Source organism: Bubalus bubalis, chromosome 3 (assembly GCF_019923935.1).
Source record: "Bubalus bubalis isolate 160015118507 breed Murrah chromosome 3, NDDB_SH_1, whole genome shotgun sequence".
NCBI classification, from domain to species: domain Eukaryota; kingdom Metazoa; phylum Chordata; class Mammalia; order Artiodactyla; family Bovidae; genus Bubalus; species Bubalus bubalis.
The window spans coordinates 65,844,225-65,865,494 of record NC_059159.1 but is presented as its reverse complement, the minus strand read 5'-3'; positions in this window follow the sequence as shown (position 1 = coordinate 65,865,494).

Here is a 21,270-nt window from a genome sequence, read left to right as displayed (position 1 = left end):
TATGCAGAGTACCTCATGAGAAATGCTGGGCTGGAAGAAGCACAAGCTGGAATCAAGATTGCTGGGAGAAATATCAATAACCTCAGATATGCAGATGACACCACCTTTATGGCAGAAAGTGAAGAAAAACTAAACAAAAAGTGATGAAAGTGAAAGAGGAGAGTGAAAAGTTTGGCTTAAAGCTCAACATTCAGAAAACTAAGGCCATGGTGTACAGTCCCATCACTTCATGGCAAATAAATGGGGAAACATTAGGAACAGTGGCAGCCTTTTTTTTTTTTTTTTTTTTGCTCCAAAATCACTGCAGATGGTGATTGCAGCCATGAAATTAAAAGACACTTACTTCTTGGAAGGAAAGTTATGACCAAGCTAGACAGCATATTAAAAAGCAGTGACATTACTTTGATGACAAAGCTCCATCTAGTCAAGGCTATGGTTTTTCCAGTAGTCATGTATGGATGTGAGAGTTGGATTATAAAGAAAGCTGAGCGCCAAAGAATTGATGCTTTTGAACTGTGATGTTGGAGAAGACTCTTGAGAGTCCCTTGGTCTGCAAGGAGATGCAACCAGTCCATCCTAAAGGAGATCAGTCCTGGGTGTTCATTGGAAGGACTGATATCGAAGCTGAAACTCCTATACTTTGTCCACCTCATTGGAAGAGTTGACTCATTGGAAAAGACCCTGATGCTGGGAGGGATTGCAGTCAGGAGGAGAAGGGGATGACAGAGGATGAGATGGCTGGATGGCATCACTGACTCAATTGACATGAGTTTGGGTAAACTCCAGAAGTTAGTGATGGACAGGGAGGCCTGGTGTGCTGTAGTTCATGGGGTTGCAAAAAGTCAAACACGACTGAGCCACTGAACTCAATTGAACTGAACTAATCTGTGGTGTTGGTAAAGACTCCTGAGAGTCCCTTGGACTGCAAGGTGATCAAGCCTGTCAATCCCAAAAGACATTCAGTCCTGAATATTCATTGCAAGGACTGATTCTGAAGCTGAAGCTCCAATACTTTCACCACCTGATGGGAAGAACTGACTCATTAGAAAAAAACCCTGATGCTGGGGAAGATTGACAGCAGGAGGAGAAGGGGACAGCAAAGGATGAAATGTTTGGATAGCGTTACCATCTTGATAGACATGAGTGAGCAGGCTCTGGGTGTTGGTGGTGGACAAAGAAACCTGTTGTGCTGTAGTTTATGAGGTGAGAGTCAGACATGACTGAGTGACTGAACTGAACTAAACAGCTTATATTTAAAGAGTCTTTTCCCATTTCTTTCCAATATACCACACTGCTCTTAGTGATAACAGTGGTGACTAGAATAATATTATTTTGCCAATTGTGAATTCCATCTGGTTTGTGAATATAACTACACTGTAAAACAAGTGTTTACAATTGACAACTTTCAGTTGTTATAGTGTATTAACACTATCTACCTCCCTTAATGTCTCTTTTGTTGTTGTTCAGTCGCTAAGTCGTTTCCGACTCTTTGCCACCCCATGTACTGCATCACACCAGACTTCCCTGTCCTTCACTATCTCCCAGAGTTTGCTCAAACTCATGTCCATTGATTCAGTGATGCTATCCTACCTTTTCATCTTCTGTTGCCCCTTCTCCATTTCTAAGACAAGTTTTTCTTTCCTTTATTTGTCCATTCAAAGCCAGTTGTACCATCAATAAGATAAATTTCATTTTCATCCAGAAGACAATGAAAACCTGACTGTCCAGTGATAAACTGCCATGTTTGGTTTAGCATAGATTTCCCATTGCCGGGAGCCGGCATATTTCATATTGAGTGCAGCACTTTCCACAGCATCATCTTTCAGGATCTGGAATAGCTCAACTGGAATTCTATCACTGCTGGGAGCCAGCGTGAGGCACTCTGCCCGTGGCAAAGGTCATAAGGAAGGAGGCTCGGCATACGCAAAGGTGGGATAGAGCCTCAGGAGTCCCCCTGGAAATTCTCGAGCATCTACCCCCAAAACCCAGAGTCTGCCTACTTTCTGCTTTGTGCTCTCACCTACACCTCTGACTTTATGGGGGGCTGTCCCCCACTACCTCTCTCTGAAAAAAGAGTTAGCTTACAGCTCCAGTTAATAATTCCTGGGTGTGACAGTGTTTCAACCTACAAACTCCTTTGGAAATCCTCTAGCCTGCCTGAGTAGGTTTTTCCGGCCACATGTGATTGTTCAGAGTCTCCCAACTGTGAGAGGCAGGAGATGTTCTAAACTGTCTAAACACAGATTCCTTTGAGTTGTTAAAAGATTGATTAGAAATTGTATTGGTGAAGGGTTTTTCACTTATGGGGCCAATGTTTGCTGCTAAGTCTCCATACCCCTTACCTACTGTGTCCTTGGCAGTGTATTGATTGATATAATGGGTGTATAGAAATGTAAGTAGTAGCCTCAATGTTTGTAACCTTGGACCCCTGAGTTAATTCTTTTCTTGATTGAGCCCACCTCACCTTTGCCCTATAGGAATGCAGCTTTGTCCAATGCTTTTTTGGAGGCTAGTGCCTGACTTTGGAATAATCACCTTTAGAGAAAAATAAGTTTCTTAAAATGTTAACAGGCCTCCTGGCCAGAAGATGATGTAAATCACCTGAACTTTTGCATATGATAAGTTTGAAAGCCTGGCTTTGATTAGGACCAGGAACTGCTGTCCTTGCATGACTCCACCCCTTCCCCCATTATCCTCTATGCATAACTTAAGGTATAAAAACTACTTTGGAAAATAAAGTGCAGGCCTTGTTCACCGAAACTTGGTCTCTCCATGTCGCTCTCTCTCTTACTCTGGCTGAGTCTCCATCTGCAGTGCAGAACCCACCATGCTTACTAATTATGCCTGGGCTTCTAAGATCCGACTGGGGAGGCCTCAGTGTCTCCTCTCCTTTGGGAGAACGTAAGGATGCCTGCAGCCTATGTAAGTGGTGCAAACTTCTTGTCTTGAAGTTTTATTGGTCTCCCGCATAAACCAAGCTACTCAGCCTCTTTTCTCCACTGAATTTCCTCACTGAGCTATCCTCATTCTATTACTCTTTATATCTTTGATAAATATTTAAATAAATAGGTCGCCTACGCCGTCTCTCCTTTGAATACCCTGGATCAGCCGGGGCTGGACCCCGGCATCCCATCATTGGTCTTCCTTAACCTGGCTGTCTAGAAGTCTAGCCGCTTTGCGTGCATTCCATCCTGGTCTCAGCATTATCCACAGAAGTGAAGTTCCAACACAGTTTTTATCCTGTTAATTCATTCAATTAGGTATATGTTGTCCCTCCAGACTGGTTTTATAACTGCTTTCGGTCTCCTGGAAGAGACCTCCCTCTTGGGTCATTATGATTTTTTGCAAGTCCTTTATATAATGATGAGTAACCTAAAATACTGAAACTGATCATCACCCTAAGAGCAGCTCCTAACAAACTGGATCACAGTGAACCAATGCTGGCCAACCCATCACATACAGCACTGCTTTACACACCAATGAATCTCATACCGTTTGAAAAATTGTCCTGTGCCAAAAAATATTGTGTGTCTCATAAGACTGTCACTGGGGCCATCTAATTCCTATAACATCTCTACCTGGGAAGGCCATCAGTCTTCCAATTCCAGTGAAATGGAGGTAACATAATGGTAATTTGGGATTTCCCTGCTGGTTCAGATGGTAAAGGATTCTCCTACAATGCGAGAGACCTGGGTTCCATCCCTGGGTGTGGAGGATCCCCTTGAGGAGGAAATGCAACCCACTCCAGTATTCTTTCCTGGGAAATCCCATGGACAGAGTAGTCTGGTGGGCTATAGTCCATAGGGTGGAAAAGAATCAGACACGACTGAACAACTGACACTTTCACTTTTCAACACCTGTAATTTTGGCCACCAAATAATACCCAAATCCATCTCTTTTGTGACTTTCTAGAGTCTCCTTCCACTATCTTTAAGTCTGTGTTTCATTCACAGATGAGTGGTGATAACGCTGGCCAGGCAGCTTCACCCTGCTTTTCATCACGTTAAGGCTGCTGTCTTGGCAGTTCCACATTCCAGCTTTATTTATGGTCACCCAGAATGCCGAATCTCTGTTGTTCAGCCTTCTGCTCTGTTTAGTTTGTTGGTATCATTTTCTCTGGCTAATCTTTTCATTAACCAGATGAATTCATGTGACTTATATACTGTGGACCAGCTGTTTTTGACTCTGATAAGCATCACATGAGTATGCCTTCCCATTCCTTTACTCAAAATTATTGACATGACCCTGTAGATGAACTTGCAATTCAGTGATTGTCTATTTTTCCTTATCCAGAGAGGACAGCTCCAGAAGTTATCCCCAACATTGGTCATTAGTATCAGATCTGAGACAGGTGGGAGTTTTGTTCTAGCGTTTCATGTACTTGGGGGAAACAGAATGGTAGCCCGTCCCTGGTTGCGATAGAATTCCAAGAGCCTCTTCCCTATGCTATGATCTCCTACTTTTTCCATTTACTACCCCTTTTTCCTGGGCTTCCCAGGTACCACTAGTGGTAAAGAACCCACCTGCTAATGAAGGCAGACACAAGAGACATGGGTTCCATCCCTGGATCAGGAAGATCCCCTGGAGTAAGAAATGACAGCCCACTCCATTATTCTTGCCCACAGAATTCCATAGACAGAGGAGCCTGATGGGGTACAGTCCATGGGGTCACAAAGAGTTGGACATGACTGAGCACACACACAGCTTTTAACCCATCTGTCTTCTCCATGGTTGGGTTTTCCAGATCAGCAGAAATACTACTTACCCTTGAGAGAGTCAATTCCTAGGCAGATTGATAAGAAGTCCAGGGGTCCCCAAGGAGAGAGGGGTCTGGAGTTCTCAAGGAGGAAGAAAAGACAAACATTTTTTGTCCCTCTAAATGCCTTAGGATTATATAACAATAATGTATCCTGCTTGAAGACAGTCTCTGGAAAAAAAAAATAAAAAACCTTCTGGCTAATCCTATTATCTTAAAATGTAAATTATGGTAGTAGATCTAGTGAGGTCTTTACAACCTCCAGACATTCTTTTGATTCACTGTAATAACTAATTAAGGAGAAGGCAATGGCACCCCACTCCAGTACTCTTGCCTGGAAAATCCCATGGACTGAGGAGCCTGGAATGCTGCAGTCCATGGGGTCACTGAGGGTCAGACACGACTGAGCAACTTCACTTTCACTTTTCACTTTCATGCATTGGAGAAGGAAATGACAACCCACTCCAGTGTTCTTGCTTGGAGAATCCCAGGGACGGGGGAGCCTGGTGGGCTGCCGTCTATGGGGTCGCACAGAGTTGGACATGACTGAAGTGACTTAGCAATAACTAATTAAAGAGTTTATAACTCCATGGTTAACACTAGCAAGGGGGTACTCTTTCTGCCCCTTCTGATGCCTATGTCAGACGCTTTCTCTATCTCCTTTATACTTTAATAAAACTTTATTACACAAAGCTCTGAGCAATCAAGCCTCATCTCTGGCCCCGGATTGAATTCTCCTCCGGAGGCCAAGAATCCCAGCGTCTTTGCATGGTTCAGCAACAACCTTTCACCCTCTAACATGATCATAACAGCAGACTAGCTCACATTTCTCCCCAGTCCCTTTTCAAGGCAGATATTATACAATTAGACAGGAAAGGAATCAAGATCTTCCTTCCCACTGAGTAATGGAGCTGCATTCAGAGCTTGTTAAATTTAGCAACAGAGAAAGTAGTTAGAATTACCCTTAAAGAATACTTGGCTCAGGTAGTAAAGACTCTTCATACAATGCAGGAGAGTCGGGTTTGATCCCTGGGTTGGGAAGATCCCCTGAAGAAGGAAATGATGACTCACTCCAGTATTCTTGCCTAGAAAATCCCCTGGACAGAGGAGCCTGGCAGGCTATAGTCCATGGGGTCACAAAGAACTTGGCAAAACTAAGTGACTGGCACAGTTTAGAGAAGACTTACTAATATACTTTTTCAAAGACAATGGTTTGAATGTTATTTGCATCACTTGTTTACATGTAAATTTGCATCCAGGTCTAGAACAATGTACCAAGCAAAATGAAAGACAGTTTTTATGAGGTGATGAAAGGAAGGAAGCAGCAAAACAGCTGGCTTCTGATGCCTTCACTCAGTTTACCAGAGCATGTGCCCCTGGCAAAAAGAAAAGAAGAAAGGTGACACACCTTGTTGCTTGGGCTATAGGTAAATTGACTCAGGGGGTGGTATTTCTCAGGTGAAGAGATATTAGCTTCAAAATAACTTTAGCAGGGTACCCCTTGCTAAACATGCATCCATGAATGCTCAGATGTGCCGACTCATTGTGATCCCATGGGCTGTAGCCCACCAGGCTCCTCTATCTGTGGAAATCTCCAGGAAAGCTTGCTAAAGATCATTTACAGGAAATTAGCAGAGAATCCAAGAATCATGTTTCTATAGAAGACAACACAAGTAAACAATCCTAGGAGAAAACAATGAGGTTGCTCATAACTGAAATATTTCTAAGGAACTCCTAAAACCCTACATTCAGACCTCAAGTGTTGTCTTGGGTGGAGCAGCACAGGTCAGCTGTGAGAGGCAGGACCTAGGGCAGAACTGGAGCTGGTCTGGATCACTCTATTTTCTCAGCTGTTGATAGTATATATCCTTGAAATAATTAGGAGCTGTTGTAACATTTGACATTGGATCCATTGATGGCTTCTGTGAATCTGATTTGAAAATCTGATCTGGTTTTCTCTAGATATATATATAGATAGATAGATAGATAGATATAGATAGATAGATATAGATATATATAGATATATATTCTTGTAAAATTTTAAACAAAATTGCATATAAGGAAATGGCAAGCCACTCCAGTGTTCTTGCCTGGAGAATCGCAGGGAAAGGGGAGCCTGGTGGGCTGCCATCTCTGGGGTCACACAGAGTCGGACACGACTGAAGCAACTTAGCAGCAAACATACAAGATGATATTTTGATCCCCATATGCATAGTGAAATGATTATTACAGCCAACCTAATAAGCATATGCATCTCCCATGGTTACCTTTGATTTTTTACCTGAAATCTGCTCTCAAGAGGTACCTCCAGTGGGAAAGATATGAATCATGTAATTGTATCCTTTCCAGCCTTCTTCTTATTTTTTTACTTTTTTTTTTGTATTTTATTTTGTATAGCAAATTAACAAACAATGTTGTGACAGTTTCAGGTGAACAGCAAAGGGGCTCAGTCATACATATACATGTATCCATTCTCCCCCAAACTTCTCTCCCAGCCAGGCTGCCACATAACTTTGAGCAGAGTTCCTTGTGCTATAGAGAAGGTCCTTGCTGGTTATCCATTTTAAATATAGCAGTGTGTGCATCACCATCCCAAACTTCCTACCTGTCCTTTCCCCCCATCCTTCCCCCTGGAAACCATTAAGTTTATTCTCTGTTTCTTTCTGTTTTATAAGTAAATTCATTTCTTTTTAGATTCCACATTTAAGCGACATCATACAATATTTCTGACTTAATCAGTATGACCATCTCTAGGTCCCTCCCTGTTGCTGCAAGTGGCATCATTTCATTCTTTTTAATGACTGAGTAATACTCATGTGTGTGTGTATCTACTGTGTATTCTTTATCCTTTACTCTGTTGGTGGACATTTAGGTTGTGTCCATGTCTTCAGCCTTGTTTATTATCCAGTTTATCAGAGGCCCAGAGGCCTGACCATACAGTGAAGCCACTGAATGCCTAAATGCTAATCCAGCACTAACTCATCATTAGCTTAAATATAGAGTCTAGACTCTACCCCACCTTGAGACTTGCCCTTCCTCCCATGGTAAGTTGTTAGCATTTGCAAGACTTGTGTTTGAGCCAAGCAGCCTACTTGGGCACAGCTGGGAGAGACTGGTGGGGTTCTGACCCCACAGGAACACAAGAGGTGCAGGGAAGACCACCTTCTCTATATGACAAAACGGCTGCTCCCACTCACACAATGTGCCCCTTACGGTGTATTCCCTAACACATCCATTCAGAATGAAATCTGCAACCCTGCACCTTCCATATTCTAATAACTTCCTGACATCCTCTAGGGCATGATGGAATTTTCTGACTTCAGAATATTCTAATGCCCTTTTGTAATGAGAGCAGTCATGACTACTGCCAAGTGATATGCCAAAAATCACTTTTCATTTTAGGTGTAATGAGTGACTTTCTCATGGAACTTAGAGTCTCGAATCCAAAAATCACCACTTGATAGCATTTTTCAATTTAGGACAAAGGTTCCTATCTGCCAACATGGTCTATTATCTGAGCACACAGGTCGTAAGTACCTACCTGGAGCACCTTTACCATTTACTCTGTAAGATGCTTGAATGTTTCTGCCCAGACCACATGCAAACTCAGACCTCTTCATCTTGATTTTGAGAACAGGGCACAATAAGTTTCCTAGATGAGAATGACAGTTTTACCAAAAGCAAAAAGTCTTGTTAGCCTCTGAAGTTCTTTATTAGCAGCACCTGGTGAAATAATAATGAATTTCTCATAACTAGATTGCTTGTTTGGTTTCTCAAGCCCTCTAATTTCTAGGAATGTCACAGAATCACTTGTTCTTTGAATTTTGTCAGGGTTTATGCTCTGGATACCATTTGTCACTAAGGTGCCATAGCAATTGTCCTTACTTCCCCCCAAAATACTTCCTCCAAGAAGCAGTCACTATGACATACTTAAGGTCATATACTGACTTGCCCTTATAGGTTTTCAGTTCTAACTCAAAGGCTATACCAACATACCATGAAATTTAGCTATACTTTTTCACAAAGTAAATGTTTATTGAGCCTTCCATTCTATAAGAATACAAATTTTGCCTGACTGACATTCAAGCCAGGAATAAGAAAGAAGTGGGACCCAGGTCTGTAATGTGATACAAGATGTCTTTCAACTTGTGCTCTTCTTAAGTTGCCTTTATCTACACAGTTATGGTGGAGAATTCAGGGGAAACACCTTGGTGTTTCAACCATTATGTCTACAAAGTCTGAAAGGGCAATCTGGCTTCTAGAACCCTGATATAACACAAAGTATCAGAACATCAAATGCGTTGCACAAATTATAAGATCTTTCCCAATATCAAGTTACCATAAGAATTTTGAGGGCACTAGTAACCTTGATGCAGGTATGAAGCAGCTTAACTTCCAAGAATTTTCTTTTTCTTTTTCACATCATATATCTTTTAAGCAAATACACAGAAGATGCTGTATCAGTCATAAAGAGACCCAATATTTTTGGAGACAATAACGTATGTCACATGGCAATTACACACACACACACACACACACACACACACACACACTGTTGTTTTTGTTTAGTTGCTTGGTCTTGTCCAACTCTTTGAGACCCCATAGACTGTAGCCTACCAGACTCCTCCGTCTGTGGGATTGTTCAGGCAAGAATACTGGAATGAGTTGCCATTTCCTTTTCAACTGTGTCTTCCTGACCCAGGGATCAAACCTGCATCTTCTGCATTGCCAGGAGGGATTTTTACTGCTGACTCACCAGGGAATACCCCCACGTCCATATATTTATATATATGGATGTATATATCCTCCCAGATGGCATTAGTGGTAAAACCCATCTGCCAATGCAGGAGACATAAGCGATGCAAATTCAATCCTTGGGTCAGGAAGATCTGAAGAAAGGAATGGCAGCCCACTCCAGTATTCCTTCCTGGGAAATCCCATGGACAGAGAAGCCTGGTAGGCTACAGTCCATGGAATCACAAAGAGTTGGACATAACTGAGCAACTAATACATGCATATATCTATATATATGCCCTTGGTGTTGAGAAAGTGTTATTTGCTCAGTCGTATCCAACTCTTTGCAACCCCATGGATTGTAGCCCGCCAGGCTCCTCTGTCCATGGGCTTCTCCAGGCAAGAATACTGGAGTGGGTTGCCATATCCTTCTCCAGGGGATCTTCCCAACCTGGGGATTGAACCAGGCCTCCTGAATTACAGGCAAATTCTTTACAGTCTGAGCTACGAAGGAAGTCCTTATGTACCAATAAGGCAGACTCATTTTGCTATAAGCTTCAGAGATAATGATTCTGCTACTAACAGAAAGCATTTACTACTGACCCTTGAACAACAGGAGTTTGAAATGGGTGGGTCAAGTTACCTATAGATATTTTTCAAAAATAAATATTACAGTCCCACAAGATCCAAGGTTTGCTGAATCTGTGGAGCAACCATGGATACACAGGACCAACTGTAATTTAAATCAGGACCTTTAAATATTGTGACCCCCATTAAATCAATCTTCCTTCATAAACCTATTGATGTTCATCGAACCAACCAAAGGCCTTAGATTTCCTGACTCTGATTCAATCAATAAATACTTATCAACTCCCTTAAGTTTCCTGACCCCCATTAAATGAACATGTCTTCTGAAGTCTCCTGACACCCATAAAAAAAGATTGAATTAGGGTCACAGTAGTTAAGGCAGATTGAATCAGGAGTACAGCCATCCCTGAGTGGGGGGAAGTTTGGAGCCCCATGGGGGGCCTTGGACCTCTCCCCATGTACAGAAGACACAGGCAGGGTCCATGCTCCTCACCCCCAATGTGTTGTTCAAGAGTCAACTATGGTCTGTCCCTAGAGAAGCCAGTCACTAGTGTGCTTTTACATGAAGGGTAAATCAGGTCACCTACCTTTCTCCCTTGTAGAGCTCCCCCCCATTTCCTTATCCTTCAGCCAGAGAAAGCAAAGCAAATATTTGAGGAGTGTAGGCATGCAAATTTTCTAATGCTTATTTTTCCTGTGGTAGCAGTAATTTATTTTATTACAGTGTTTCTTAGAGCTAGAAAAATGAAAGTCTTTGCTAATTCCTAGAATGCTGATTAGCTTTTAAGATAGTTTTTCCTTTTTTGTAGTTGATTATCATGTTAATATTTTATGCAAAATCTGATAGCCAAGTCCATCTATCCTTTTAAAAGTAGGTTTTATTAAAAATCAGTATGTCATAGAATGATAGCATCAATTCACAACATATTTTATACTTTTAACCCTTACTTTTCGGAAAACCTTATTTTAAAAAATATCACTGTTGTCAAACTTGAATTTGAGGTTTCACTTTAGTTTTCAAATCAACAAAAAAATTAAATCATGCCTGATGAATATAGTTTTGGGTAATTAAATTGAGTTTTGGACTATTAAGTCAAAATCTGGAGATTAAGATAGTATGGGAAATTTTGTCACAGAGCTTATTAATTTGCTTTGAAGTTTAGTTCATAAAATGGAAGCAATATGCTTTTATATTAATTTTTTTAACACATACAACTGATTGTATTTTTGGGGTACCCACTGAAGAAATCAATTTAAGGAGATAAAGTGATTTATCAGTCTTTTAATATATGATGTAACATGTTATGATATAAATAATATATACCATTGTTGTTTTCATGTGTTGTGTGCTCAGTCGCTAAATTGTGTCTGACTCTGTGACCTCATGGACTCTAGCCCACCAGACTCCACTCTCCATGGGATTTTCCAGGCAAAAATACTGTAGGAAATGCCAATTCCTATTCCAGGGGATCTTCCCAACCCAGGGATTGAACCCACATCTCCCGCATTGGTAGGTAGACTCTTTACCACTGAGCCACCTGGGAAGCCCAATACATACCCACACAGTCACAGATACACACTGTATTGCTTAGGTGAGGTAAGGTTATAGGATATTGTTTTGAGTGACTGTTTTTCTCTCATAAAAGTTTGCTGAAAAGCTTAAAATAATGAAATATAATTTCATATATTTAATTTATAAATAAAAAATATTCTATCTCTGTGGAAAAGAAGAGCCAAATGAATGTGAAGATGAATTCAGGAAAGATTATCTTCAGAAACGTCTATGTAAGTCAGTGCACGTGTGTGCATACTCAGTCATTTCAGTTGTGTCTGACAGGCTTCTCTGTCCATGGGATGCTCCAGGCAAGAATACTGGAGTGGGTTGCTATGCCCTCCTCCAGAGGATCTTCCTGACCCAGGGATCGAACCTGCGTCTCGCATGTCTCCTGCATTAGCAGGCAGGTTCTTTACCACTAGCACCACCTGGGAAGCCTGTGATAGTCAGTAACTATTGCTTAATCTTTCGGCATGTTATAAAACACAGTACTATCTATCTTATGTGTCATATTTTGAGTTACATGTTGTTCTGCAATTCTAACCTAAAGATAAAAATTCTTAAAAATTAATATTCATTTAAGAATACAGTAAGTCCCCTACATGTGTATGATTTCCATTCTGAGAGCACTTTCGTAAGTCCATTTTTTTTTTTTCAAAAGTCCAAAAAGGTTAGCCTAGGTACACAGCTAATGCAGTCGGCTATATATTGATCGGAGAAGGCAATGGCACCCCACTCCAGTACTCTTGCCTGGAAAATCCCATGGACGGAGGAGCCTGGAAGGCTGCAGTCCATGGGGTCGCTAAGAGTCGGACACGACTGAGGGACTTCCATTTCACTTTCACGTTCATGCATTGGAGAAGGAAATGCCAACCCACTCCAGTGTTCTTGCCTGGAGAATCCCAGGGACGGGGGAGCCTGGTGGGCTGCCATCTATGGGGTCGCACAGAGTTGGACACAACTGAAGTGACTTAGCAGCATATATTGATACCTGTTTTTAGGTGAAATCAGAAATGTCAGTTAAAAATATTTGTATAAGGCTGAATAGCTCATACAGAAAATCTTCATGTTTTATTAAAAAAAACTACCCATATAGCTTCATGTAAATATGGCAAGGATATTTCAGAAACAAATGAAGTGACAATGTTATTGTAAATTGCTCTCAAGTCACATTTTTACCCCTGGATGAAAAGATGAAAATGACAAAGAAGCCTTGCCTTCCTTTTTTATTTGCTCTCTAAATTGCCTGCAGTCCACACATATGCAGGTATTTAGGCAGAGTAATGAAGTTTTCCACCTTAATTTAGGAAACAGAGAGTCTGGATTTAGTGTGTATATACTGACAGCTGATGTTTCAGGAGGATCACTTGCTGGCTTAATTTAATGCAATTGTAATTTAGTAAATGGCATTTCATTGTTCAAAACATGTTCATTTAATTTTAAATAAAACAGTACTAAAGTCACTGAACACAAATAGGATTTCTAAAAGGAATAAACAAGTCTCTACATAGCCATGTACATATTCCTCAGCTGAATGTTGTAAAAAAAAAATAATAAAGTAATCAAACATAGTCCTTAGAAAATTACATGAAAAAATAATGTTAGAAAAACACCACATTGAATTCTGTCTAGAGTAATCTCTTAGAAACTTGCTAAATGTATGTAATCATGGGGCATGGGAAATGAACCACCACCAACTACACCAAAGGCCGGTATTCATCCAAAGGAGATGATACTGTGTATGTGGTGGCACTGGAAAGGAGTCCTCTATTATGAGCTCCTTCCAGAAAACCAAAGGATTAATTCCAAGTACTGATCCCAGTTAGACTAACTGGGAGCAGCATACCACAAAAAGCATCCAAAATTAGTCAACAGAAAATTCATCATCTTCCACCAGGATAACACAAAACCACATGTTCCTTTGGTGACCAGGCAAAAACTGATAGAGCTTGGCTGGGAAGTTCCAATGCATCTGCTGAATTCATCATACATCGCACCATCAGATATCCATTTATCTGTCATTTAAAAATTATCCTAATGGAAAAAATTCCAATTCCCTGGAAGACCCTAAAGGTCACCTGGACCAGTACTTTGCTCAAAAAGATAAAAAGTTTTGGGAAGACAGAATTGTGCAGTTGTTTGAAAAACAGAAGAAGATAGTAGAACAAAATGGTGAATTTGTTGTTCAATAAAGGTCTTGGTGAAAATGAAAGATGTCTGTTATTTTTATTTAAAAACCAAAGGAACCTTTTGGCCAACCCAATATCCATGAGAATCGAGCTATATTTTGTTGAATCAGACATTAATGAGATTCACAAAATGTGAAACAGTCCCCTTTCTAGTTAAATTTGTGCATGGTTTTAAGAAATATTCTTCTATTCCATGAAAATATTATATTTATGTTAAATTTTAATAAGTGTGTTATTTTAAATATACTAATATTTTTTAAAATTACTATTTTAAATTACTAAAATGATAAATATCAATAGATATAATCCACATAAACAGAAGCTCTAGGGAGACTTTAATGAAATTGACTCGTTTAAAGCATTTCTTAGGCTTCAAAGTTTGAGAACCTCTGTTTTTATATTAATAATTCCTTCTCAAGCAATGGGATTTGAAAGGTTAAAGAATAATTTTCTCACTTTTTTTATATGCCTTGTTTTCTCATTTGTTTTCCAAATTCTATTGTGTATTTTTTAAGATTCCACCCAGTTTATCTTCAACTTCTAATTTTATGTGCTATTTAGGCATCAATGAAAAAGATTTATTTTTCCAATTGCTAAAAATACTACAAAATAAATGAATTTGCTATACTAATTCAACAGTGATTGAAAAACCTCATTCATTCTAAAAAATTGTGCTTCCTAATTCTTGAAGAAATGCTTACTCTCTTTTTGAAATATTTTTAAAGCACAAAAAAGATTTTAAAATAAAAAAAGTGCATAGAGATGAGGGAAATAATTGTCTAATCTCACCAGGGATATTTTCAGAATGATTGTTATAAAAACAGTTTCTCAGACCTTCTGGGAAAAACCTCCTTTCAACTGGAATTATATCTTACAGGTGTATTGATCAGCAAGGTTTTTTTCATATTATTAAATTTAATAAATAATTTTTATGAGTAAAATTACAAGCAGTATTCTCTACCAGTAGTGTGGGGTTTTGTTGCTGTTGTTTTCTTATGCATATACTAAGGTTCATTGGGAAAAATCTTTTCATTTATAGATGTGATTGGAGAATTGAGGCTTCATCTCACTTAGCTAATTTAATATTACATCATCAACCAGTAAGTATATACTGGGAGTCTTCTGGCTACGTGAATCTTGAACATGAATGGTAGGAATAAAACTTTCCTAAATGACAACTCTGAGTATTCTCAGTCAAGTTATACAACTCACTGTTCAAGTCTAAAATTCCAATGGAATATCAAGTCACATGTAGCTGTTCTAAAGCAAAGAGGGACTTGCCTGTGTTATATTCTAAATATTTCTTGTTATTCTATTAATTAATTTATGTAACAGGAGGTAGAAGAGCAAAGCACATACATCTCATCATGGAGAAATTAACAAATGCTTCTTTCAGTAAGCTTAGAATAATGAGTTGGAGTGTAATTTCTTCAGGATCAATTGGGCTAAATAGAAAATACCAATGAGAGATGAACATGGTGTACCAAAGGTAGGGTAAATTATCAAATATTAGATTTATTGAACACACATCTTCATTTTCTTTAATTTGTGAAGGTTTTCATCTTGTCTCTATATAAACATGAAATAACATATTTCCCATAGGAAAATAGTTATTGAGTCTCTACTTTGGGTCTAAGACATTAATATAAGTATATAATAATATGAAAAGATGTTTAAATATAATTACTTTTGAAAATACATTGCACTTACTCTTTGCAAGCTCCCAAATATATCTGCTATTGAAGGATTGTTATGTGACAGTTTCTCTTCAGCATAATTAAAGTATAAAATATATTGCCAAAACCATCTCCTTCTCTCAGTTTTATCTGAAACACACTAAATATGACTATATAATCCCATAGTAGTTTTTGAATCATGTTGTGAATCCTGCTGTAATACTCATATGTATTCTCAGTTTAATGATTGTTAAGCTTGACAACCAGAACTGCATATAAATAAGTTGTTTCTGTGAATGAGCATTTTAATTATTGGTTTTACTCTGTACATATCATGAAGTTAATAAAGTACTCTACTTGCCATCAAGTTTATTACACGAGTCTGGATGAGAAAGATATTTCATTTTTACAATTAACTAACAGCTCACTTCTTTGTGTCCCACAGATATATTTTAATTTTGTTATGTATCAATTAAAGTATGTCAAGGATGAGAATACAATAAGTAAGCCAGTATTCCAATTAAGATTGTTATTTTGTAGATTAAAAAACCATGGCTTCATTTATATTTAATTAACAGGAACTAAAATAATGCAATGTATTTCTCATAATCCCTTTTTGTCTATAACTCTGCAGAAGCAATTTTAAATTCTGAACACTTGAGAGAGAAAAAAAAAAGATGCCATCATCAACTGAGCTCTGAATACTTTAGCAAATGCCTGTTCCTCAGCCTAGATTACAGAGCAGCAATGAAGAGGACGTTCACGTGACTCAGGTCTGTCTGAATTTCACACAGTGCTGTGCCCTACCTGACTTAATAATTTATTCCTGTACAAGGAATGTATCTCTGTGGTTGTCCAACCAGTTTGCTAACACTTAATGCTAGCAGTTTTCAGAAGATTCTTTCATGTGCCTGAAAAAATCATTTAAAAATTACTTTTAAACTGGAAGCTTTCTAAAAAAAAATTAAACTGTAAACCAAAATATTTTATCATGTGTTTTACATGGTTAAAATAGATTGAGTTTAGGATTTGTGCAAATATGGACATTTTAAATTATGCTACATTAGTCTTTTAATTTGACAAAATACAGATGAATCCAATCAGCAAGCTTGAGCTTATAATCATAAAGTTGACATTTCCCTTTTATCATCATGAACTTGAATTTCCATTAAAATAAGTTTACCTCATAGTAATGTATTTATTCTTAAATTATTTTATTAATTGGTAATAAATGCATACTCATACACAAGACACAATTAGTTACTATTTTTTCTAAGTTTTCTATTACCATATGTCTCTAGGTGTCAACATTTTTTATAGTTTGAATTATCATCACTGTTATTCTTACCACAAATGAATCAAGCTGACAAATTTAAAATTAAATACATAGAAAATATTTGTTGAGCATTTTAATTAGAAAAACAGGGCTTTAAAATAAGCTCAATGATTTGCATGCTAGAACAAGTCATTACATCTTCAGTTCCATTACTGTATTTATGTCCTGCTACAAATAAAAATTCTGAGAACCTCTTTCCAAGTGATACACTAAGAAGCCCTGTGGGATCAATTATTCCATTTATTTTTTAATGTTATATCAGCTGACAGTTCTATTAGGTAGTACAAAAATTTTTTGAACATGAGGAATTGAAAACCTTCTGATTGCAGACTAGTTTAGTACCCAGACATTCGAATCATTCATTATTTTCAGCACTGCCACAAGTGTGGAGAACCATCGTTTCATTTGGATATGCATGTTGCTTGGAGAAGCATGCCAGGATGTAAATAGGAGGAGAATGGCAATGAAGAAGTCAGGGGAAAATTGATCCATCAGATCAGTCATGGGATCAAGTACATATAGAAGGTGAGTCCCTTAAGACCATCTCTGTCTCAGTCTCCAGCAGAATGTACCCTCCTAGGAGGGTCCAGACTCCAATGTCAAGACTGTAGCAAATATCCCCTCCCTGCTTGGCAAGACTCACACTCTTCTCTGTCTTTAGTCTTTGTCTGCTCTACTGATTTTTCAGTAAAGTCACCCTTCTGTACCCGAGGGTCTGGCTTATTTGGATTCAAGCAACTTGGATGAAAAATATTTGAAAAAATATTCCAGGAAGCTCCAAAGATCAAAATGTGAATATGCTACATGCTGGTAATTATTTGCATAGTGTATACATTGTATTTACAATCATTTGCATAACATTTACATTGTATTAACTATCATAAGTTGTCTAGAGATGATTTAAAGTCTATGGGAGGATGTGTGTAGGTTATATGCATATATGCACCATTTTATACAAGGGACTTGAGCATCTGTGGATTTTTGTATCCATGAGGGTCTTAGAATGAATTCCTGGAGGGACCACTGTATCTAAAATCCTTTAATTTCTCCTTTATAATGCATGAAACATCCTCCTGACCCCTATTTCTCACTCTAGTCATTTTAATTCTTAACAAATTAAAAAATAATCCAATTTGGTTTTATTGACATACATCCACTTCACTGTTTTGTAGTTCCTGGTTTCTCAAGGACACTGACATTATGCTTGTTAGCATCACTAATGACCTCCTTATGAATGCAGTTATACAGATGCTCAAGTCCCTTGTATAATATGGTGCATATTTGCAAATAACCTACTCTCATCCTTCCACAGATTTTAAGTCATCTGTAGATAACTTATGATAGTTAATACAATGTAAATGCTATGTAAATGATTGTAAATACAATGTATATGCTATGTAAATAGTCGCCAGCATGCAGCAAACCCACCTTTTGCTTTTCAGAGCTTCTTGGAAATTTTTTTTTTTCAAACACTTTTGAAAAAAGTGCTTGTATCCATATAAGACAGACCCTGAGGTACAGAAGGCTGAATTTATTGAAAAATCAATAGAGCAGACAAAGACTAAAGACAGAGAGGCATGTGAGTCTTGCCAAGCAGGAGGATATTTTGCTGCAGTCTTGACACTGGAGTCTGGCTGGACTCTCCTAAGAGGGTACATTCTGCTGGAGACTGAGACAGAGATGATCTTAAGGAACTCACCTTCCAAATGTACTTATTCCTAAAGCTGATCTGCTTAATCAATTTCCCTTTGACTTCTTAATAACCATTCTCCTCCTATTTGCAAATAACTTTTGTACAAACTCCCATACACTTTAAATCATCTCTATATTACTTACAATACCTAACTCAATGCAAATACTATGTAAAGTGTTGTAAAGATAATATATATGCTACGTAAATGGTGGCCAACCCAAAGCAAAGCCAGGTTTTAATCTGGGGAACTTGCTGTAATTTTATTTGTACTATTTTCAATCTGCGGTTCATTAAATCTGCAGATGCAAGACCTGCAGATTTGAGGGCTGATGGTGTATCTAACGACACTTTCTTTTCCTTTACTGTGCACTGTTTATTTCATCACATAATACATATCTATTGAGTCTATGCTCTGTGTCTAGGACTTCATTTGGTGATAGGGAAACAGCAAGAGGAGGTGAAAATGTCCAGGGAAGGGACACTGTGGACCACCCTCTCCTTTTGAGACAATTAATCTCACACCCAGTGTACATAAGGAGAGCCTGAGCACAGAGAGCCCAGGTCAAAAGCTTAAAGCTGTGTCCAAAAATGGAGGAGCCAGAGAACCAGACAGACTGCTTGCAGAATCCCGGCCCTTCACTGTTCCTCTACAGCTCCTCTCAAACCACCGCTCCATTGTTTACGTGTTTTGAACACGTAAACCAGACATCTTGTAAAATTAAAAAAAAAAAAAGATTCCATTTATCCTGGTGACATTGGTCTCAGAGTACCTGGGGTATACCGTCTCCTCTCTGCCTCCTTAACTGAGCACACTCCATCCACAGGAAGATGAAAGAATCCTGGATCATCATCATTTCTCCCATGGAGTATGTCCTCCTCCTGCATTTACAACTAGGCTCCCCATACAGACCAGCTCTGTGTTTGCCCTTGGTTGTTGCCTGAAGTGCTGTATTCAGGGGTTCAAATTCTTGTTGTTGTGAAGCGTCCTGAGTGGAATGGATAAAACACTACTACAGAGGGCTTGAATCAGTGAAGGAAACTAAGCAGTCCTCCTAGTTCTGGGGGACAAGAGAGTTGGCAAGTTAGCCTCCTTCCCTACAATGCTCTGGAAGAGCCTCTGGATCTTTTGGTTTTAAAAAAAAGTCATCCTCATGTCAACTTTAAAAAATATACAACCTAAAAGTTGAGAGTTATGTTTTCTTTGGCAGACAAAACTGAGCACTTAAGCCTGGGACACAGCATCTCAGATAGCTCTGAGACACTGTTCCTAAGACGTAAGGGAGGAATCAGGTAATATAGGGGTTTTTGCCACAAAGACTAGGTAGCTACAACATCAAAAATTTATTGTTAATTAAAGATATACTGTGCTAATCATTTAGCAATATATACAAATATCGAATCATTGTCTTGTACATTTGAAACTAATAATGCTATATGTCAATGTATGTTGTTTACTTTCTAAGTCACATCTGACTCTTTGCAGCCCCAAGGATTGTGGTCAGCCAGGCTCCTCTGTCCTAGGGATTTCCCAGGCAAGAACACTGGTTCAGTTCAGTGCAGTTGCTCAGTTGTGTCTGACTCTTTGCAACCCCATGGACTGCCAGACCTCCCTGTCCATCAACAACTTCTGGAGTTTACCCAAACTCACGTCCATTGAGTTGGTGATGCCATCCAACCATCTTATCCTCTGTCTTCCCTTTCTCCTCTTGCCCTTAATCTTTCTCAGCATCAGGGTCTTTTCAAATGAGTCAGCTCTTTGCATCAAGTGGTCAAAGTATTGGAGTTTAAGCTTCAACATCAGTCCTTCCAATGAACATCCAGGAGTGACCTCCTGTAGGATGGACTGGTTGGATCTCTTTGCAGTCCAAGGGTCTCTCAAGAGTCTTCTCCAAGACCACAGTTCAAAAACATCTATTCTTCTGCACCCAGCTTTCTTTATAGTCCAACTCTAACATCCATACATAACTACTGGAAAAACCAAAGCCTGACTAGATGGACCTTTTTTGGCAAAGTAATGTCTCTGTTTTTTAATTTGCTGTCTAGGTTGGTCATAACTTTCCTTACTAGGAGCAAGCATCTTTTAATTTCATGGCTGCAGTCACCATCTGCAGTGATTTTGGAGCCCTCCAATATAAAGTTGCCACTGTTTCCCCATCTATTTGCCATGAAGTGATGGGACCAGTTGCCAAGATCTTAGTTTTCTGAATGTTGAGCTTTAAGTCAACTTTTTCACTCTCCTCTTTCACTTTCATCAAGAGGCTCTTTAGTTCTTCCTCACTTTCTGCCATAAGGGTGGTATCATCTGCATATCTGAGGCTATTGATATTTCTCCCAGCAATCTTGATTCCAGCTTGTGCTTCATCCAGCCCAGTGTTTCTCATGATGTACTCTGCATATATGTTAAATAGGCAGGGTGACAATATACAGCCTTGATGTACTCCTTTTCCTATTTGTAACCAGTCTAGAGTGGGTTGCAATTTCTTTTTCTAGGGTATCTTCAAGACCCAGGGATCCAACCTGTCTCTGCTACATTGGTAAGTGGATTATTTACCACTGAGCAACCTGGGAAGCCCTTAAATGGGATAATCTTGGCTAAATAGAAATAAAAGTTGAATACTGTAGTTAATATGGAACCAGCATGGATGAAGTCTTTCCTCTGCAAACCTCCATTCCAGAATGCTCACTTCCTCACTCAGAGGGTGTTAAAACAAAAGCATCAAGTACTCTGCTGTGTATCCAAGTT